Source organism: Balaenoptera borealis, assembly GCF_965194805.1.
Source record: "Balaenoptera borealis genome assembly, contig: HAP1_SCAFFOLD_978, whole genome shotgun sequence".
NCBI lineage: Eukaryota > Metazoa > Chordata > Mammalia > Artiodactyla > Balaenopteridae > Balaenoptera > Balaenoptera borealis.
In genome coordinates, this window is record NW_028123231.1 from 1 (window position 1) to 20,101 (window position 20,101).

The 20,101-nt window shown below is 39.7% G+C and overlaps 1 long non-coding RNA gene across 1 annotated transcript in view; it reads left to right on the forward strand.

Moving 5' to 3' along the window:
• The first annotated feature begins 9,760 nt into the window (after positions 1 to 9,760).
• LOC309621766 overlaps positions 9,761 to 20,101 on the forward strand; it is a 52,456-nt gene continuing 42,115 nt past the window's right edge. The window contains exon 1 of the long non-coding RNA XR_014240262.1: positions 9,761 to 9,811. This is a non-coding gene — a long non-coding RNA (uncharacterized lncRNA). The remainder of the gene's footprint in view (positions 9,812 to 20,101) is intronic.

A 20,101-nucleotide genomic window follows, 5' to 3' on the forward strand; every position in this document is an offset into this window, starting at 1 on the left:
CAAAGAAGAAGTGGTAATATGGACAGAATGGAATATCCGTCACGGAAAAAAATAAAAGAATGGCATATGCAGCACCACAGAGGAGCCTAGAGATAATCACACAACGTGAAGTAAGTCAGAATGAGAAAGACAAATGCCCTATGATGTCCCTTATGTTATCTGAAAATTCATAAAAATGAACATATTTCCATAGAGAAAGGCAATCTCAGATTGAGAAGACAAACTTATGGTTAAGCCAAAAGAAAACGTGTGAGGAATGGATAAATTAGGATATTGGGGTTAACACACATATACTAATACATATAAAATATATAATCCCCAAAGACTATGGAATACCAAGAGTGGTCTACTCAACACTCTGTAACAACCTACCATGGAAAAGGACCCAAAGATCAATAAATATAGGTATATGTGTAAATGAACAAGATTCTGTACTCCTACAAAAAAAAATTTTTTTTCAATCAAATTTGCTCTGATAAAAACTACAACTTAAAGAGACAGACAAGAATTACGGAGGTTAAACTTATGGGGGTTTGTCCTGGCACATTCCACTCTAATCTGCAACCTAAAACCACAACTTGCAGCGAAGTTCTGTTTCCCTAGCAAGCAGAGTTGGCAACGTAGAAATCCTGCCACCCAAAAGCCGTTTCTCAAACAGCAGCTTTAAATCTACTGCTAATGGTCACTAATATTCACAAGGACTGCAGGGCTGTAAATGACTCATGCCCTCAAAAAAATGTCCTGGGGAAGGGAATGGCCAAAAGAATCCAAACGCAGCAAATTTTTCAAGAAGGCAGTTAGAAGTTGTACGTTTCGCTCAATCTTAAAAAAAAAGTGAAAAGGACACTGATAAACGCAAACATCAGGAAATATGAGACGCATGCAAATCCAATCTACACAAAGGTATCACCTCACACCAGTCAGAATGACCATCAGCAAAAAGTCTACAAACAATAGATGTTGAAGAAGTTGTGGAGAATAGCGTAACCTCTCGGTCTAAGTGGGATGTAAACTGGTAACGGCCAATAATAGGAACAGAATGGCAGCGCATTTAAAGGTAAAAATTGAGTCACCATATGATCCGGAAGTCCCACTATTGGGCCTTTCACCTGTGAAAGTCAGAATCAAAAGACACGGGATGGGCTTCCCTGGTGGTGCAGTGGTTGAGAGTCTGCCTGCCAAGGCAGGGGCCACGGGTTCGATCCCTGGTCTGGGAGGATCCCGCATGCCGCGGAGCAATTGGGCCCGTGAGCCAAAGCTGCTGAGCCTGCGCATCTGGAGCCTGTGCTCCGCAGCGGGAGAGCCGCGATGGTGGGAGCCCGCGCACCGTGATGAGGAGTGGCCCCCACTTGCCGCAACTGGAGAAAGCCCTCGCACAGAAACAAGGAACCAGCACAGCCAAAATAAATAAATAAATAAATTAATTAATTTAAAAAAAAATCTTAAAAAAAAAAAGACACGGGATGGAAAATCGTGTATTGCAGCAGTATTTACAATAGCCAAGACATGGAAGCAAACAAAATGTCCATCAACAGATAAATGGACACAGAAGAAGTGGTACACATACCGAATGGAAGAGTAGCCTCGGGAAAAAAATGAACAATGCCGTTTTCAGGACTACACATGAGCCTAGAAATAATCATATTAGCTTAAGTAAGTCAAGAGGGAATGATAAATATCCTATGATATCTTGTATACATGTTAGCCTAAGGTTGCTACCAATAAACATATTTTCACAGAAAAAGACACTCACAGACTTATAAAACAAACTAATGGTTAGCCAAAATGAAAGGTGGGAGGATGGATAAATTAGGACTATGGGGCTAACATAGATATACTAATGTATGTTAAATGTATATAAACATATAACATATAAACCATATGAATTATATACTCACCAATACATATAAATATATAAAGACAAAACACCTACCAAATACCAAGGGAGGTCTACTCAACTTTCTGTAATAACATACAAGGTAACAGGATCCGAAGATGACCAGACATATGTATGAATCATTGAGCAGATTCTGTACAGCCAGAAAACCACAACACTCTAATCAAATTTACTCCGATAAGAAATAGAAATTAAATTTAAAAAACAAACATAAGTAAGGTGACATAAACTTCTGGGGGCTTGTCCCAGCACATTCCACTCTAATTTACAACCTTGGAACACTACTTTTCAGGAAGACTCTTTTGCACTAGTAACAAGCGTTGAGAACGTAATAATGCTGCCGCCTTGTGGTTGTTTCCCATAACAGCAGCTTTAAACCAAGTGCTAATGGTTGCTTAATAGTCACAAGGACTGCAGGGCTGTAAATGACACCTGCCCTCAACAAATGCCCTGGGGTAGGGAATAGGCAAGAAAATTCTACACATTACAACTTTTTCAAGAAGTCAATACGAAGAGGGAAGTTGTAGTCACTCTTTAAAAAAGAAGGAAAAGAAAAAAGAGGACATGCCTAAAGTTCAGTATAAGGAATTATTAGCCACATGCAAATCCAACGTGAAAACGTTTCAAGCTCACACCAGTCAAATGACCATCAGCAAAAAGTCTACAAACTATAAATGCTAAGGGCTTTTAGAGAACTCTGTAATTTCTAGATGCTGGTGGAATGTAAAGTGGTAACAGCACTAACGAAAACTGAACGGAGCTGCTTTAAAACGTAAAAATTGAGCTACCATATGATGCGGCAGGGCACCTTTTGGGCCTATAACCTAAGACCACAAGAATCGGAAAGACAGAGGCAGGCAAATGTGCACTGCAGCAATACTGAAATAGCCAAGACATGGAAACACAAAAAAGGTCCATAATCAGATGAATGGACAAAGAAGAAGTGGTAATATGGACAGAATGGAATATCCGTCACGGAAAAAAATAAAAGAATGGCATATGCAGCACCACAGAGGAGCCTAGAGATAATCACACAACGTGAAGTAAGTCAGAATGAGAAAGACAAATGCCCTATGATGTCCCTTATGTTATCTGAAAATTCATAAAAATGAACATATTTCCATAGAGAAAGGCAATCTCAGATTGAGAAGACAAACTTATGGTTAAGCCAAAGAAAACGTGTGAGGAATGGATAAATTAGGATATTGGGGTTAACACACATATACTAATACATATAAAATATATAATCCCCAAAGACCTATGGAATACCAAGAGTGGTCTACTCAACACTCTGTAACAACCTACATGGAAAAGGACCCAAAGATCAATAAATATAGGTATATGTGTAAATGAACAAGATTCTGTACTCCTACAAAAAAAAATTTTTTTCAATCAAATTTGCTCTGATAAAACTACAACTTAAAGAGACAGACAAGAATTACGGAGGTTAAACTTATGGGGGTTTGTCCTGGCACATTCCACTCTAATCTGCAACCTAAAACCACAACTTGCAGCGAAGTTCTGTTTCCCTAGCAAGCAGAGTTGGCAACGTAGAAATCCTGCCACCCAAAAGCCGTTTCCTCAAACAGCAGCTTTAAATCTACTGCTAATGGTCACTAATATTCACAAGGACTGCAGGGCTGTAAATGACTCATGCCCTCAAAAAATGTCCTGGGGAAGGGAATGGCCAAAAGAATCCCAAACGCAGCAAATTTTTCAAGAAGGCAGTTAGAAGTTGTACGTTTCGCTCAATCTTAAAAAAAAAGTGAAAAGGACACTGATAAACGCAAAACATCAGGAAATATGAGACGCATGCAAATCCAATCTACACAAAGGTATCACCTCACACCAGTCAGAATGACCATCAGCAAAAAGTCTACAAACAATAGATGTTGAAGAAGTTGTGGAGAATAGCGTAACCTCTCGGTCTAAGTGGGATGTAAACTGGTAACGGCCAATAATAGGAACAGAATGGCAGCGCATTTAAAGGTAAAAATTGAGTCACCATATGATCCGGAAGTCCCACTATTGGGCCTTTCACCTGTGAAAGTCAGAATCAAAAAGACACGGGATGGGGCTTCCCTGGTGGTGCAGTGGTTGAGAGTCTGCCTGCCAAGGCAGGGGCCACGGGTTCGATCCCTGGTCTGGGAGGATCCCGCATGCCGCGGAGCAATTGGCCCGTGAGCCAAAGCTGCTGAGCCTGCGCATCTGGAGCCTGTGCTCCGCAGCGGGAGAGGCCGCGATGGTGGGAGGCCCGCGCACCGTGATGAGGAGTGGCCCCCACTTGCCGCAACTGGAGAAAGCCCTCGCACAGAAACAAGGAACCAGCACAGCCAAAAATAAATAAATAAATTCATTAATTAATTTAAAAAAAAATCTTAAAAAAAAAAAGACACGGGATGGAAAAATCGTGTATTGCAGCAGTATTTACAATAGCCAAGACATGGAAGCAAACAAAATGTCCATCAACAGATAAATGGACACAGAAGAAGTGGTACACATACCGAATGGAAGAGTAGCCTCGGGAAAAAAATGAACAATGCCGTTTTCAGGACTACACATGAGCCTAGAAATAATCATATTAGCTTAAGTAAGTCAAGAGGGAATGATAAATATCCTATGATATCTTGTATACATGTTAGCCTAAGGTTGCTACCAATAAACATATTTTCACAGAAAAAGACACTCACAGACTTATAAAACAAACTAATGGTTAGCCAAAATGAAAGGTGGGAGGATGGATAAATTAGGACTATGGGGCTAACATAGATATACTAATGTATGTTAAATGTATATAAACATATAACATATAAACCATATGAATTATATACTCACCAATACATATAAAATATATAAAGACAAAACACCTACCAAATACCAAGGGAGGTCTACTCAACTTTCTGTAATAACATACAAGGTAACAGGATCCGAAGATGACCAGACATATGTATGAATCATTGAGCAGATTCTGTACAGCCAGAAAACCACAACACTCTAATCAAATTTACTCCGATAAGAAATAGAAATTAAATTTAAAAAACAAACATAAGTAAGGTGACATAAACTTCTGGGGCTTGTCCCAGCACATTCCACTCTAATTTACAACCTTGGAACACTACTTTCAGGAAGACTCTTTTGCACTAGTAACAAGCGTTGAGAACGTAATAATGCTGCCGCCTTGTGGTTGTTTCCCATAACAGCAGCTTTAAACCAAGTGCTAATGGTTGCTTAATAGTCACAAGGACTGCAGGGCTGTAAATGACACCTGCCCTCAACAAATGCCCTGGGGTAGGGAATAGGCAAGAAAATTCTACACATTACAACTTTTTCAAGAAGTCAATACGAAGAGGGAAGTTGTAGTCACTCTTTAAAAAAGAAGGAAAAGAAAAAAGAGGACATGCCTAAAGTTCAGTATAAGGAATTATTAGCCACATGCAAATCCAACGTGAAAACGTTTCAGCTCACACCAGTCAAATGACCATCAGCAAAAAGTCTACAAACTATAAATGCTAAGGGCTTTTAGAGAACTCTGTAATTTCTAGATGCTGGTGGAATGTAAAGTGGTAACAGCACTAACGAAAACTGAACGGAGCTGCTTTAAAACGTAAAAAATTGAGCTACCATATGATGCGGCAGGGCACCTTTTGGGCCTATAACCTAAGACCACAAGAATCGGAAAGACAGAGGCAGGCAAATGTGCACTGCAGCAATACTGAAATAGCCAAGACATGGAAACACAAAAAAGGTCCATAATCAGATGAATGGACAAAGAAGAAGTGGTAATATGGACAGAATGGAATATCCGTCACGGAAAAAATAAAAGAATGGCATATGCAGCACCACAGAGGAGCCTAGAGATAATCACACAACGTGAAGTAAGTCAGAATGAGAAAGACAAATGCCCTATGATGTCCCTTATGTTATCTGAAAATTCATAAAAATGAACATATTTCCATAGAGAAAGGCAATCTCAGATTGAGAAGACAAACTTATGGTTAAGCCAAAGAAAACGTGTGAGGAATGGATAAATTAGGATATTGGGGTTAACACACATATACTAATACATATAAAATATATAATCCCCAAAGACCTATGGAATACCAAGAGTGGTCTACTCAACACTCTGTAACAACCTACATGGAAAAGGACCCAAAGATCAATAAATATAGGTATATGTGTAAATGAACAAGATTCTGTACTCCTACAAAAAAAAAATTTTTTTCAATCAAATTTGCTCTGATAAAAACTACAACTTAAAGAGACAGACAAGAATTACGGAGGTTAAACTTATGGGGGTTTGTCCTGGCACATTCCACTCTAATCTGCAACCTAAAACCACAACTTGCAGCGAAGTTCTGTTTCCCTAGCAAGCAGAGTTGGCAACGTAGAAATCCTGCCACCCAAAAGCCGTTTCCTCAAACAGCAGCTTTAAATCTACTGCTAATGGTCACTAATATTCACAAGGACTGCAGGGCTGTAAATGACTCATGCCCTCAAAAAATGTCCTGGGGAAGGGAATGGCCAAAAAAAATCCAAACGCAGCAAATTTTTCAAGAAGGCAGTTAGAAGTTGTACGTTTCGCTCAATCTTAAAAAAAAGTGAAAAGGACACTGATAAACGCAAAACATCAGGAAATATGAGACGCATGCAAATCCAATCTACACAAAGGTATCACCTCACACCAGTCAGAATGACCATCAGCAAAAAGTCTACAAACAATAGATGTTGAAGAAGTTGTGGAGAATAGCGTAACCTCTCGGTCTAAGTGGGATGTAAACTGGTAACGGCCAATAATAGGAACAGAATGGCAGCGCATTTAAAGGTAAAAATTGAGTCACCATATGATCCGGAAGTCCCACTATTGGGCCTTTCACCTGTGAAAGTCAGAATCAAAAAGACACGGGATGGGGCTTCCCTGGTGGTGCAGTGGTTGAGAGTCTGCCTGCCAAGGCAGGGGCCACGGGTTCGATCCCTGGTCTGGGAGGATCCCGCATGCCGCGGAGCAATTGGGCCCGTGAGCCAAAGCTGCTGAGCCTGCGCATCTGGAGCCTGTGCTCCGCAGCGGGAGAGGCCGCGATGGTGGGAGGCCCGCGCACCGTGATGAGGAGTGGCCCCCACTTGCCGCAACTGGAGAAAGCCCTCGCACAGAAACAAGGAACCAGCACAGCCAAAAATAAATAAATAAATTCATTAATTAATTTTAAAAAAAATCTTAAAAAAAAAAAAGACACGGGATGGAAAATCGTGTATTGCAGCAGTATTTACAATAGCCAAGACATGGAAGCAAACAAAATGTCCATCAACAGATAAATGGACACAGAAGAAGTGGTACACATACCGAATGGAAGAGTAGCCTCGGGAAAAAAATGAACAATGCCGTTTTCAGGACTACACATGAGCCTAGAAATAATCATATTAGCTTAAGTAAGTCAAGAGGGAATGATAAATATCCTATGATATCTTGTATACATGTTAGCCTAAGGTTGCTACCAATAAACATATTTTCACAGAAAAAGACACTCACAGACTTATAAAACAAACTAATGGTTAGCCAAAATGAAAGGTGGGAGGATGGATAAATTAGGACTATGGGGCTAACATAGATATACTAATGTATGTTAAATGTATATAAACATATAACATATAAACCATATGAATTATATACTCACCAATACATATAAAATATATAAAGACAAAACACCTACCAAATACCAAGGGAGGTCTACTCAACTTTCTGTAATAACATACAAGGTAACAGGATCCGAAGATGACCAGACATATGTATGAATCATTGAGCAGATTCTGTACAGCCAGAAAACCACAACACTCTAATCAAATTTACTCCGATAAGAAATAGAAATTAAATTTAAAAAACAAACATAAGTAAGGTGACATAAACTTCTGGGGGCTTGTCCCAGCACATTCCACTCTAATTTACAACCTTGGAACACTACTTTCAGGAAGACTCTTTTGCACTAGTAACAAGCGTTGAGAACGTAATAATGCTGCCGCCTTGTGGTTGTTTCCCATAACAGCAGCTTTAAACCAAGTGCTAATGGTTGCTTAATAGTCACAAGGACTGCAGGGCTGTAAATGACACCTGCCCTCAACAAATGCCCTGGGGTAGGGAATAGGCAAGAAAATTCTACACATTACAACTTTTTCAAGAAGTCAATACGAAGAGGGAAGTTGTAGTCACTCTTTAAAAAAGAAGGAAAAGAAAAAAGAGGACATGCCTAAAGTTCAGTATAAGGAATTATTAGCCACATGCAAATCCAACGTGAAAACGTTTCAGCTCACACCAGTCAAATGACCATCAGCAAAAAGTCTACAAACTATAAATGCTAAGGGCTTTTAGAGAACTCTGTAATTTCTAGATGCTGGTGGAATGTAAAGTGGTAACAGCACTAAACGAAACTGAACGGAGCTGCTTTAAAACGTAAAAATTGAGCTACCATATGATGCGGCAGGGCACCTTTTGGGCCTATAACCTAAGACCACAAGAATCGGAAAGACAGAGGCAGGCAAATGTGCACTGCAGCAATACTGAAATAGCCAAGACATGGAAACACAAAAAAGGTCCATAATCAGATGAATGGACAAAGAAGAAGTGGTAATATGGACAGAATGGAATATCCGTCACGGAAAAAAATAAAAGAATGGCATATGCAGCACCACAGAGGAGCCTAGAGATAATCACACAACGTGAAGTAAGTCAGAATGAGAAAGACAAATGCCCTATGATGTCCCTTATGTTATCTGAAAATTCATAAAAATGAACATATTTCCATAGAGAAAGGCAATCTCAGATTGAGAAGACAAACTTATGGTTAAGCCAAAGAAAACGTGTGAGGAATGGATAAATTAGGATATTGGGGTTAACACACATATACTAATACATATAAAATATATAATCCCCAAAGACTATGGAATACCAAGAGTGGTCTACTCAACACTCTGTAACAACCTACATGGAAAAGGACCCAAAGATCAATAAATATAGGTATATGTGTAAATGAACAAGATTCTGTACTCCTACAAAAAAAAAATTTTTTTCAATCAAATTTGCTCTGATAAAAACTACAACTTAAAGAGACAGACAAGAATTACGGAGGTTAAACTTATGGGGGTTTGTCCTGGCACATTCCACTCTAATCTGCAACCTAAAACCACAACTTGCAGCGAAGTTCTGTTTCCCTAGCAAGCAGAGTTGGCAACGTAGAAATCCTGCCACCCAAAAGCCGTTTCCTCAAACAGCAGCTTTAAATCTACTGCTAATGGTCACTAATATTCACAAGGACTGCAGGGCTGTAAATGACTCATGCCCTCAAAAAATGTCCTGGGGAAGGGAATGGCCAAAAAAATCCAAACGCAGCAAATTTTTCAAGAAGGCAGTTAGAAGTTGTACGTTTCGCTCAATCTTAAAAAAAAAGTGAAAAGGACACTGATAAACGCAAAACATCAGGAAATATGAGACGCATGCAAATCCAATCTACACAAAGGTATCACCTCACACCAGTCAGAATGACCATCAGCAAAAAGTCTACAAACAATAGATGTTGAAGAAGTTGTGGAGAATAGCGTAACCTCTCGGTCTAAGTGGGATGTAAACTGGTAACGGCCAATAATAGGAACAGAATGGCAGCGCATTTAAAGGTAAAAATTGAGTCACCATATGATCCGGAAGTCCCACTATTGGGCCTTTCACCTGTGAAAGTCAGAATCAAAAAGACACGGGATGGGGCTTCCCTGGTGGTGCAGTGGTTGAGAGTCTGCCTGCCAAGGCAGGGGCCACGGGTTCGATCCCTGGTCTGGGAGGATCCCGCATGCCGCGGAGCAATTGGGCCCGTGAGCCAAAGCTGCTGAGCCTGCGCATCTGGAGCCTGTGCTCCGCAGCGGGAGAGGCCCGCGATGGTGGGAGGCCCGCGCACCGTGATGAGGAGTGGCCCCCACTTGCCGCAACTGGAGAAAGCCCTCGCACAGAAACAAGGAACCAGCACAGCCAAAAATAAATAAATAAATAAATTAATTAATTTAAAAAAAAATCTTAAAAAAAAAAAGACACGGGATGGAAAATCGTGTATTGCAGCAGTATTTACAATAGCCAAGACATGGAAGCAAACAAAATGTCCATCAACAGATAAATGGACACAGAAGAAGTGGTACACATACCGAATGGAAGAGTAGCCTCGGGAAAAAAATGAACAATGCCGTTTTCAGGACTACACATGAGCCTAGAAATAATCATATTAGCTTAAGTAAGTCAAGAGGGAATGATAAATATCCTATGATATCTTGTATACATGTTAGCCTAAGGTTGCTACCAATAAACATATTTTCACAGAAAAAGACACTCACAGACTTATAAAACAAACTAATGGTTAGCCAAAATGAAAGGTGGGAGGATGGATAAATTAGGACTATGGGGCTAACATAGATATACTAATGTATGTTAAATGTATATAAACATATAACATATAAACCATATGAATTATATACTCACCAATACATATAAAATATATAAAGACAAAACACCTACCAAATACCAAGGGAGGTCTACTCAACTTTCTGTAATAACATACAAGGTAACAGGATCCGAAGATGACCAGACATATGTATGAATCATTGAGCAGATTCTGTACAGCCAGAAAACCACAACACTCTAATCAAATTTACTCCGATAAGAAATAGAAATTAAATTTAAAAAACAAACATAAGTAAGGTGACATAAACTTCTGGGGGCTTGTCCCAGCACATTCCACTCTAATTTACAACCTTGGAACACTACTTTCAGGAAGACTCTTTTGCACTAGTAACAAGCGTTGAGAACGTAATAATGCTGCCGCCTTGTGGTTGTTTCCCATAACAGCAGCTTTTAAACCAAGTGCTAATGGTTGCTTAATAGTCACAAGGACTGCAGGGCTGTAAATGACACCTGCCCTCAACAAATGCCCTGGGGTAGGGAATAGGCAAGAAAATTCTACACATTACAACTTTTTCAAGAAGTCAATACGAAGAGGGAAGTTGTAGTCACTCTTTAAAAAAGAAGGAAAAGAAAAAAGAGGACATGCCTAAAGTTCAGTATAAGGAATTATTAGCCACATGCAAATCCAACGTGAAAACGTTTCAGCTCACACCAGTCAAATGACCATCAGCAAAAAGTCTACAAACTATAAATGCTAAGGGCTTTTAGAGAACTCTGTAATTTCTAGATGCTGGTGGAATGTAAAGTGGTAACAGCACTAACGAAAACTGAACGGAGCTGCTTTAAAACGTAAAAATTGAGCTACCATATGATGCGGCAGGGCACCTTTTGGGCCTATAACCTAAGACCACAAGAATCGGAAAGACAGAGGCAGGCAAATGTGCACTGCAGCAATACTGAAATAGCCAAGACATGGAAACACAAAAAAGGTCCATAATCAGATGAATGGACAAAGAAGAAGTGGTAATATGGACAGAATGGAATATCCGTCACGGAAAAAAATAAAAGAATGGCATATGCAGCACCACAGAGGAGCCTAGAGATAATCACACAACGTGAAGTAAGTCAGAATGAGAAAGACAAATGCCCTATGATGTCCCTTATGTTATCTGAAAATTCATAAAAATGAACATATTTCCATAGAGAAAGGCAATCTCAGATTGAGAAGACAAACTTATGGTTAAGCCAAAGAAAACGTGTGAGGAATGGATAAATTAGGATATTGGGGTTAACACACATATACTAATACATATAAAATATATAATCCCCAAAGACCTATGGAATACCAAGAGTGGTCTACTCAACACTCTGTAACAACCTACATGGAAAAGGACCCAAAGATCAATAAATATAGGTATATGTGTAAATGAACAAGATTCTGTACTCCTACAAAAAAAAAATTTTTTTCAATCAAATTTGCTCTGATAAAAACTACAACTTAAAGAGACAGACAAGAATTACGGAGGTTAAACTTATGGGGGTTTGTCCTGGCACATTCCACTCTAATCTGCAACCTAAAACCACAACTTGCAGCGAAGTTCTGTTTCCCTAGCAAGCAGAGTTGGCAACGTAGAAATCCTGCCACCCAAAAGCCGTTTCCTCAAACAGCAGCTTTAAATCTACTGCTAATGGTCACTAATATTCACAAGGACTGCAGGGCTGTAAATGACTCATGCCCTCAAAAAATGTCCTGGGGAAGGGAATGGCCAAAAAAATTCCAAACGCAGCAAATTTTTCAAGAAGGCAGTTAGAAGTTGTACGTTTCGCTCAATCTTAAAAAAAAAGTGAAAAAGGACACTGATAAACGCAAAACATCAGGAAATATGAGACGCATGCAAATCCAATCTACACAAAGGTATCACCTCACACCAGTCAGAATGACCATCAGCAAAAAGTCTACAAACAATAGATGTTGAAGAAGTTGTGGAGAATAGCGTAACCTCTCGGTCTAAGTGGGATGTAAACTGGTAACGGCCAATAATAGGAACAGAATGGCAGCGCATTTAAAGGTAAAAATTGAGTCACCATATGATCCGGAAGTCCCACTATTGGGCCTTTCACCTGTGAAAGTCAGAATCAAAAAGACACGGGATGGGGCTTCCCTGGTGGTGCAGTGGTTGAGAGTCTGCCTGCCAAGGCAGGGGCCACGGGTTCGATCCCTGGTCTGGGAGGATCCCGCATGCCGCGGAGCAATTGGGCCCGTGAGCCAAAGCTGCTGAGCCTGCGCATCTGGAGCCTGTGCTCCGCAGCGGGAGAGGCCGCGATGGTGGGAGGCCCGCGCACCGTGATGAGGAGTGGCCCCCACTTGCCGCAACTGGAGAAAGCCCTCGCACAGAAACAAGGAACCAGCACAGCCAAAAATAAATAAATAAATAAATTAATTAATTTAAAAAAAAATCTTAAAAAAAAAAAGACACGGGATGGAAAATCGTGTATTGCAGCAGTATTTACAATAGCCAAGACATGGAAGCAAACAAAATGTCCATCAACAGATAAATGGACACAGAAGAAGTGGTACACATACCGAATGGAAGAGTAGCCTCGGGAAAAAAATGAACAATGCCGTTTTCAGGACTACACATGAGCCTAGAAATAATCATATTAGCTTAAGTAAGTCAAGAGGGAATGATAAATATCCTATGATATCTTGTATACATGTTAGCCTAAGGTTGCTACCAATAAACATATTTTCACAGAAAAAGACACTCACAGACTTATAAAACAAACTAATGGTTAGCCAAAATGAAAGGTGGGAGGATGGATAAATTAGGACTATGGGGCTAACATAGATATACTAATGTATGTTAAATGTATATAAACATATAACATATAAACCATATGAATTATATACTCACCAATACATATAAAATATATAAAGACAAAACACCTACCAAATACCAAGGGAGGTCTACTCAACTTTCTGTAATAACATACAAGGTAACAGGATCCGAAGATGACCAGACATATGTATGAATCATTGAGCAGATTCTGTACAGCCAGAAAACCACAACACTCTAATCAAATTTACTCCGATAAGAAATAGAAATTAAATTTAAAAAACAAACATAAGTAAGGTGACATAAACTTCTGGGGGCTTGTCCCAGCACATTCCACTCTAATTTACAACCTTGGAACACTACTTTCAGGAAGACTCTTTTGCACTAGTAACAAGCGTTGAGAACGTAATAATGCTGCCGCCTTGTGGTTGTTTCCCATAACAGCAGCTTTAAACCAAGTGCTAATGGTTGCTTAATAGTCACAAGGACTGCAGGGCTGTAAATGACACCTGCCCTCAACAAATGCCCTGGGGTAGGGAATAGGCAAGAAAATTCTACACATTACAACTTTTTCAAGAAGTCAATACGAAGAGGGAAGTTGTAGTCACTCTTTAAAAAAGAAGGAAAAGAAAAAAGAGGACATGCCTAAAGTTCAGTATAAGGAATTATTAGCCACATGCAAATCCAACGTGAAAACGTTTCAGCTCACACCAGTCAAATGACCATCAGCAAAAAGTCTACAAACTATAAATGCTAAGGGCTTTTAGAGAACTCTGTAATTTCTAGATGCTGGTGGAATGTAAAGTGGTAACAGCACTAACGAAAACTGAACGGAGCTGCTTTAAAAACGTAAAAATTGAGCTACCATATGATGCGGCAGGGCACCTTTTGGGCCTATAACCTAAGACCACAAGAATCGGAAAGACAGAGGCAGGCAAATGTGCACTGCAGCAATACTGAAATAGCCAAGACATGGAAACACAAAAAAGGTCCATAATCAGATGAATGGACAAAGAAGAAGTGGTAATATGGACAGAATGGAATATCCGTCACGGAAAAAAATAAAAGAATGGCATATGCAGCACCACAGAGGAGCCTAGAGATAATCACACAACGTGAAGTAAGTCAGAATGAGAAAGACAAATGCCCTATGATGTCCCTTATGTTATCTGAAAATTCATAAAAATGAACATATTTCCATAGAGAAAGGCAATCTCAGATTGAGAAGACAAACTTATGGTTAAGCCAAAGAAAACGTGTGAGGAATGGATAAATTAGGATATTGGGGTTAACACACATATACTAATACATATAAAATATATAATCCCCAAAGACCTATGGAATACCAAGAGTGGTCTACTCAACACTCTGTAACAACCTACATGGAAAAGGACCCAAAGATCAATAAATATAGGTATATGTGTAAATGAACAAGATTCTGTACTCCTACAAAAAAAAATTTTTTTTCAATCAAATTTGCTCTGATAAAAACTACAACTTAAAGAGACAGACAAGAATTACGGAGGTTAAACTTATGGGGGTTTGTCCTGGCACATTCCACTCTAATCTGCAACCTAAAACCACAACTTGCAGCGAAGTTCTGTTTCCCTAGCAAGCAGAGTTGGCAACGTAGAAATCCTGCCACCCAAAAGCCGTTTCCTCAAACAGCAGCTTTAAATCTACTGCTAATGGTCACTAATATTCACAAGGACTGCAGGGCTGTAAATGACTCATGCCCTCAAAAAATGTCCTGGGGAAGGGAATGGCCAAAAAAATCCAAACGCAGCAAATTTTTCAAGAAGGCAGTTAGAAGTTGTACGTTTCGCTCAATCTTAAAAAAAAAGTGAAAAAGACACTGATAAACGCAAAACATCAGGAAATATGAGACGCATGCAAATCCAATCTACACAAAGGTATCACCTCACACCAGTCAGAATGACCATCAGCAAAAAGTCTACAAACAATAGATGTTGAAGAAGTTGTGGAGAATAGCGTAACCTCTCGGTCTAAGTGGGATGTAAACTGGTAACGGCCAATAATAGGAACAGAATGGCAGCGCATTTAAAGGTAAAAATTGAGTCACCATATGATCCGGAAGTCCCACTATTGGGCCTTTCACCTGTGAAAGTCAGAATCAAAAAGACACGGGATGGGGCTTCCCTGGTGGTGCAGTGGTTGAGAGTCTGCCTGCCAAGGCAGGGGCCACGGGTTCGATCCCTGGTCTGGGAGGATCCCGCATGCCGCGGAGCAATTGGGCCCGTGAGCCAAAGCTGCTGAGCCTGCGCATCTGGAGCCTGTGCTCCGCAGCGGGAGAGGCCGCGATGGTGGGAGGCCCGCGCACCGTGATGAGGAGTGGCCCCCACTTGCCGCAACTGGAGAAAGCCCTCGCACAGAAACAAGGAACCAGCACAGCCAAAAATAAATAAATAAATTAATTAATTAATTTTAAAAAAAATCTTAAAAAAAAAAAGACACGGGATGGAAAATCGTGTATTGCAGCAGTATTTACAATAGCCAAGACATGGAAGCAAACAAAATGTCCATCAACAGATAAATGGACACAGAAGAAGTGGTACACATACCGAATGGAAGAGTAGCCTCGGGAAAAAAATGAACAATGCCGTTTTCAGGACTACACATGAGCCTAGAAATAATCATATTAGCTTAAGTAAGTCAAGAGGGAATGATAAATATCCTATGATATCTTGTATACATGTTAGCCTAAGGTTGCTACCAATAAACATATTTTCACAGAAAAAGACACTCACAGACTTATAAAACAAACTAATGGTTAGCCAAAATGAAAGGTGGGAGGATGGATAAATTAGGACTATGGGGCTAACATAGATATACTAATGTATGTTAAATGTATATAAACATATAACATATAAACCATATGAATTATATACTCACCAATACATATAAAATATATAAAGACAAAACACCTACCAAATACCAAGGGAGGTCTACTCAACTTTCTGTAATAACATACAAGGTAACAGGATCCGAAGATGACCAGACATATGTATGAATCATTGAGCAGATTCTGTACAGCCAGAAAACCACAACACTCTAATCAAATTTACTCCGATAAGAAATAGAAATTAAATTTAAAAAACAAACATAAGTAAGGTGACATAAACTTCTGGGGGCTTGTCCCAGCACATTCCACTCTAATTTACAACCTTGGAACACTACTTTCAGGAAGACTCTTTTGCACTAGTAACAAGCGTTGAGAACGTAATAATGCTGCCGCCTTGTGGTTGTTTCCCATAACAGCAGCTTTAAACCAAGTGCTAATGGTTGCTTAATAGTCACAAGGACTGCAGGGCTGTAAATGACACCTGCCCTCAACAAATGCCCTGGGGTAGGGAATAGGCAAGAAAATTCTACACATTACAACTTTTTCAAGAAGTCAATACGAAGAGGGAAGTTGTAGTCACTCTTTAAAAAAGAAGGAAAAGAAAAAAGAGGACATGCCTAAAGTTCAGTATAAGGAATTATTAGCCACATGCAAATCCAACGTGAAAACGTTTCAGCTCACACCAGTCAAATGACCATCAGCAAAAAGTCTACAAACTATAAATGCTAAGGGCTTTTAGAGAACTCTGTAATTTCTAGATGCTGGTGGAATGTAAAGTGGTAACAGCACTAACGAAAACTGAACGGAGCTGCTTTAAAACGTAAAAATTGAGCTACCATATGATGCGGCAGGGCACCTTTTGGGCCTATAACCTAAGACCACAAGAATCGGAAAGACAGAGGCAGGCAAATGTGCACTGCAGCAATACTGAAATAGCCAAGACATGGAAACACAAAAAAGGTCCATAATCAGATGAATGGACAAAGAAGAAGTGGTAATATGGACAGAATGGAATATCCGTCACGGAAAAAAATAAAAGAATGGCATATGCAGCACCACAGAGGAGCCTAGAGATAATCACACAACGTGAAGTAAGTCAGAATGAGAAAGACAAATGCCCTATGATGTCCCTTATGTTATCTGAAAATTCATAAAAATGAACATATTTCCATAGAGAAAGGCAATCTCAGATTGAGAAGACAAACTTATGGTTAAGCCAAAGAAAACGTGTGAGGAATGGATAAATTAGGATATTGGGGTTAACACACATATACTAATACATATAAAATATATAATCCCCAAAGACCTATGGAATACCAAGAGTGGTCTACTCAACACTCTGTAACAACCTACATGGAAAAGGACCCAAAGATCAATAAATATAGGTATATGTGTAAATGAACAAGATTCTGTACTCCTACAAAAAAAAAATTTTTTTCAATCAAATTTGCTCTGATAAAAACTACAACTTAAAGAGACAGACAAGAATTACGGAGGTTAAACTTATGGGGGTTTGTCCTGGCACATTCCACTCTAATCTGCAACCTAAAACCACAACTTGCAGCGAAGTTCTGTTTCCCTAGCAAGCAGAGTTGGCAACGTAGAAATCCTGCCACCCAAAAGCCGTTTCCTCAAACAGCAGCTTTAAATCTACTGCTAATGGTCACTAATATTCACAAGGACTGCAGGGCTGTAAATGACTCATGCCCTCAAAAAATGTCCTGGGGAAGGGAATGGCCAAAAAAATCCAAACGCAGCAAATTTTTCAAGAAGGCAGTTAGAAGTTGTACGTTTCGCTCAATCTTAAAAAAAAAGTGAAAAGGACACTGATAAACGCAAAACATCAGGAAATATGAGACGCATGCAAATCCAATCTACACAAAGGTATCACCTCACACCAGTCAGAATGACCATCAGCAAAAAGTCTACAAACAATAGATGTTGAAGAAGTTGTGGAGAATAGCGTAACCTCTCGGTCTAAGTGGGATGTAAACTGGTAACGGCCAATAATAGGAACAGAATGGCAGCGCATTTAAAGGTAAAAATTGAGTCACCATATGATCCGGAAGTCCCACTATTGGGCCTTTCACCTGTGAAAGTCAGAATCAAAAAGACACGGGATGGGGCTTCCCTGGTGGTGCAGTGGTTGAGAGTCTGCCTGCCAAGGCAGGGGCCACGGGTTCGATCCCTGGTCTGGGAGGATCCCGCATGCCGCGGAGCAATTGGGCCCGTGAGCCAAAGCTGCTGAGCCTGCGCATCTGGAGCCTGTGCTCCGCAGCGGGAGAGGCCGCGATGGTGGGAGGCCCGCGCACCGTGATGAGGAGTGGCCCCCACTTGCCGCAACTGGAGAAAGCCCTCGCACAGAAACAAGGAACCAGCACAGCCAAAAATAAATAAATAAATAAATTAATTAATTTAAAAAAAAATCTTAAAAAAAAAAAGACACGGGATGGAAAATCGTGTATTGCAGCAGTATTTACAATAGCCAAGACATGGAAGCAAACAAAATGTCCATCAACAGATAAATGGACACAGAAGAAGTGGTACACATACCGAATGGAAGAGTAGCCTCGGGAAAAAAATGAACAATGCCGTTTTCAGGACTACACATGAGCCTAGAAATAATCATATTAGCTTAAGTAAGTCAAGAGGGAATGATAAATATCCTATGATATCTTGTATACATGTTAGCCTAAGGTTGCTACCAATAAACATATTTTCACAGAAAAAGACACTCACAGACTTATAAAACAAACTAATGGTTAGCCAAAATGAAAGGTGGGAGGATGGATAAATTAGGACTATGGGGCTAACATAGATATACTAATGTATGTTAAATGTATATAAACATATAACATATAAACCATATGAATTATATACTCACCAATACATATAAAATATATAAAGACAAAACACCTACCAAATACCAAGGGAGGTCTACTCAACTTTCTGTAATAACATACAAGGTAACAGGATCCGAAGATGACCAGACATATGTATGAATCATTGAGCAGATTCTGTACAGCCAGAAAACCACAACACTCTAATCAAATTTACTCCGATAAGAAATAGAAATTAAATTTAAAAAACAAACATAAGTAAGGTGACATAAACTTCTGGGGGCTTGTCCCAGCACATTCCACTCTAATTTACAACCTTGGAACACTACTTTCAGGAAGACTCTTTTGCACTAGTAACAAGCGTTGAGAACGTAATAATGCTGCCGCCTTGTGGTTGTTTCCCATAACAGCAGCTTTAAACCAAGTGCTAATGGTTGCTTAATAGTCACAAGGACTGCAGGGCTGTAAATGACACCTGCCCTCAACAAATGCCCTGGGGTAGGGAATAGGCAAGAAAATTCTACACATTACAACTTTTTCAAGAAGTCAATACGAAGAGGGAAGTTGTAGTCACTCTTTAAAAAAGAAGGAAAAGAAAAAAGAGGACATGCCTAAAGTTCAGTATAAGGAATTATTAGCCACATGCAAATCCAACGTGAAAACGTTTCAGCTCACACCAGTCAAATGACCATCAGCAAAAAGTCTACAAACTATAAATGCTAAGGGCTTTTAGAGAACTCTGTAATTTCTAGATGCTGGTGGAATGTAAAGTGGTAACAGCACTAACGAAAACTGAACGGAGCTGCTTTAAAACGTAAAAATTGAGCTACCATATGATGCGGCAGGGCACCTTTTGGGCCTATAACCTAAGACCACAAGAATCGGAAAGACAGAGGCAGGCAAATGTGCACTGCAGCAATACTGAAATAGCCAAGACATGGAAACACAAAAAAGGTCCATAATCAGATGAATGGACAAAGAAGAAGTGGTAATATGGACAGAATGGAATATCCGTCACGGAAAAAAATAAAAGAATGGCATATGCAGCACCACAGAGGAGCCTAGAGATAATCACACAACGTGAAGTAAGTCAGAATGAGAAAGACAAATGCCCTATGATGTCCCTTATGTTATCTGAAAATTCATAAAAATGAACATATTTCCATAGAGAAAGGCAATCTCAGATTGAGAAGACAAACTTATGGTTAAGCCAAAGAAAACGTGTGAGGAATGGATAAA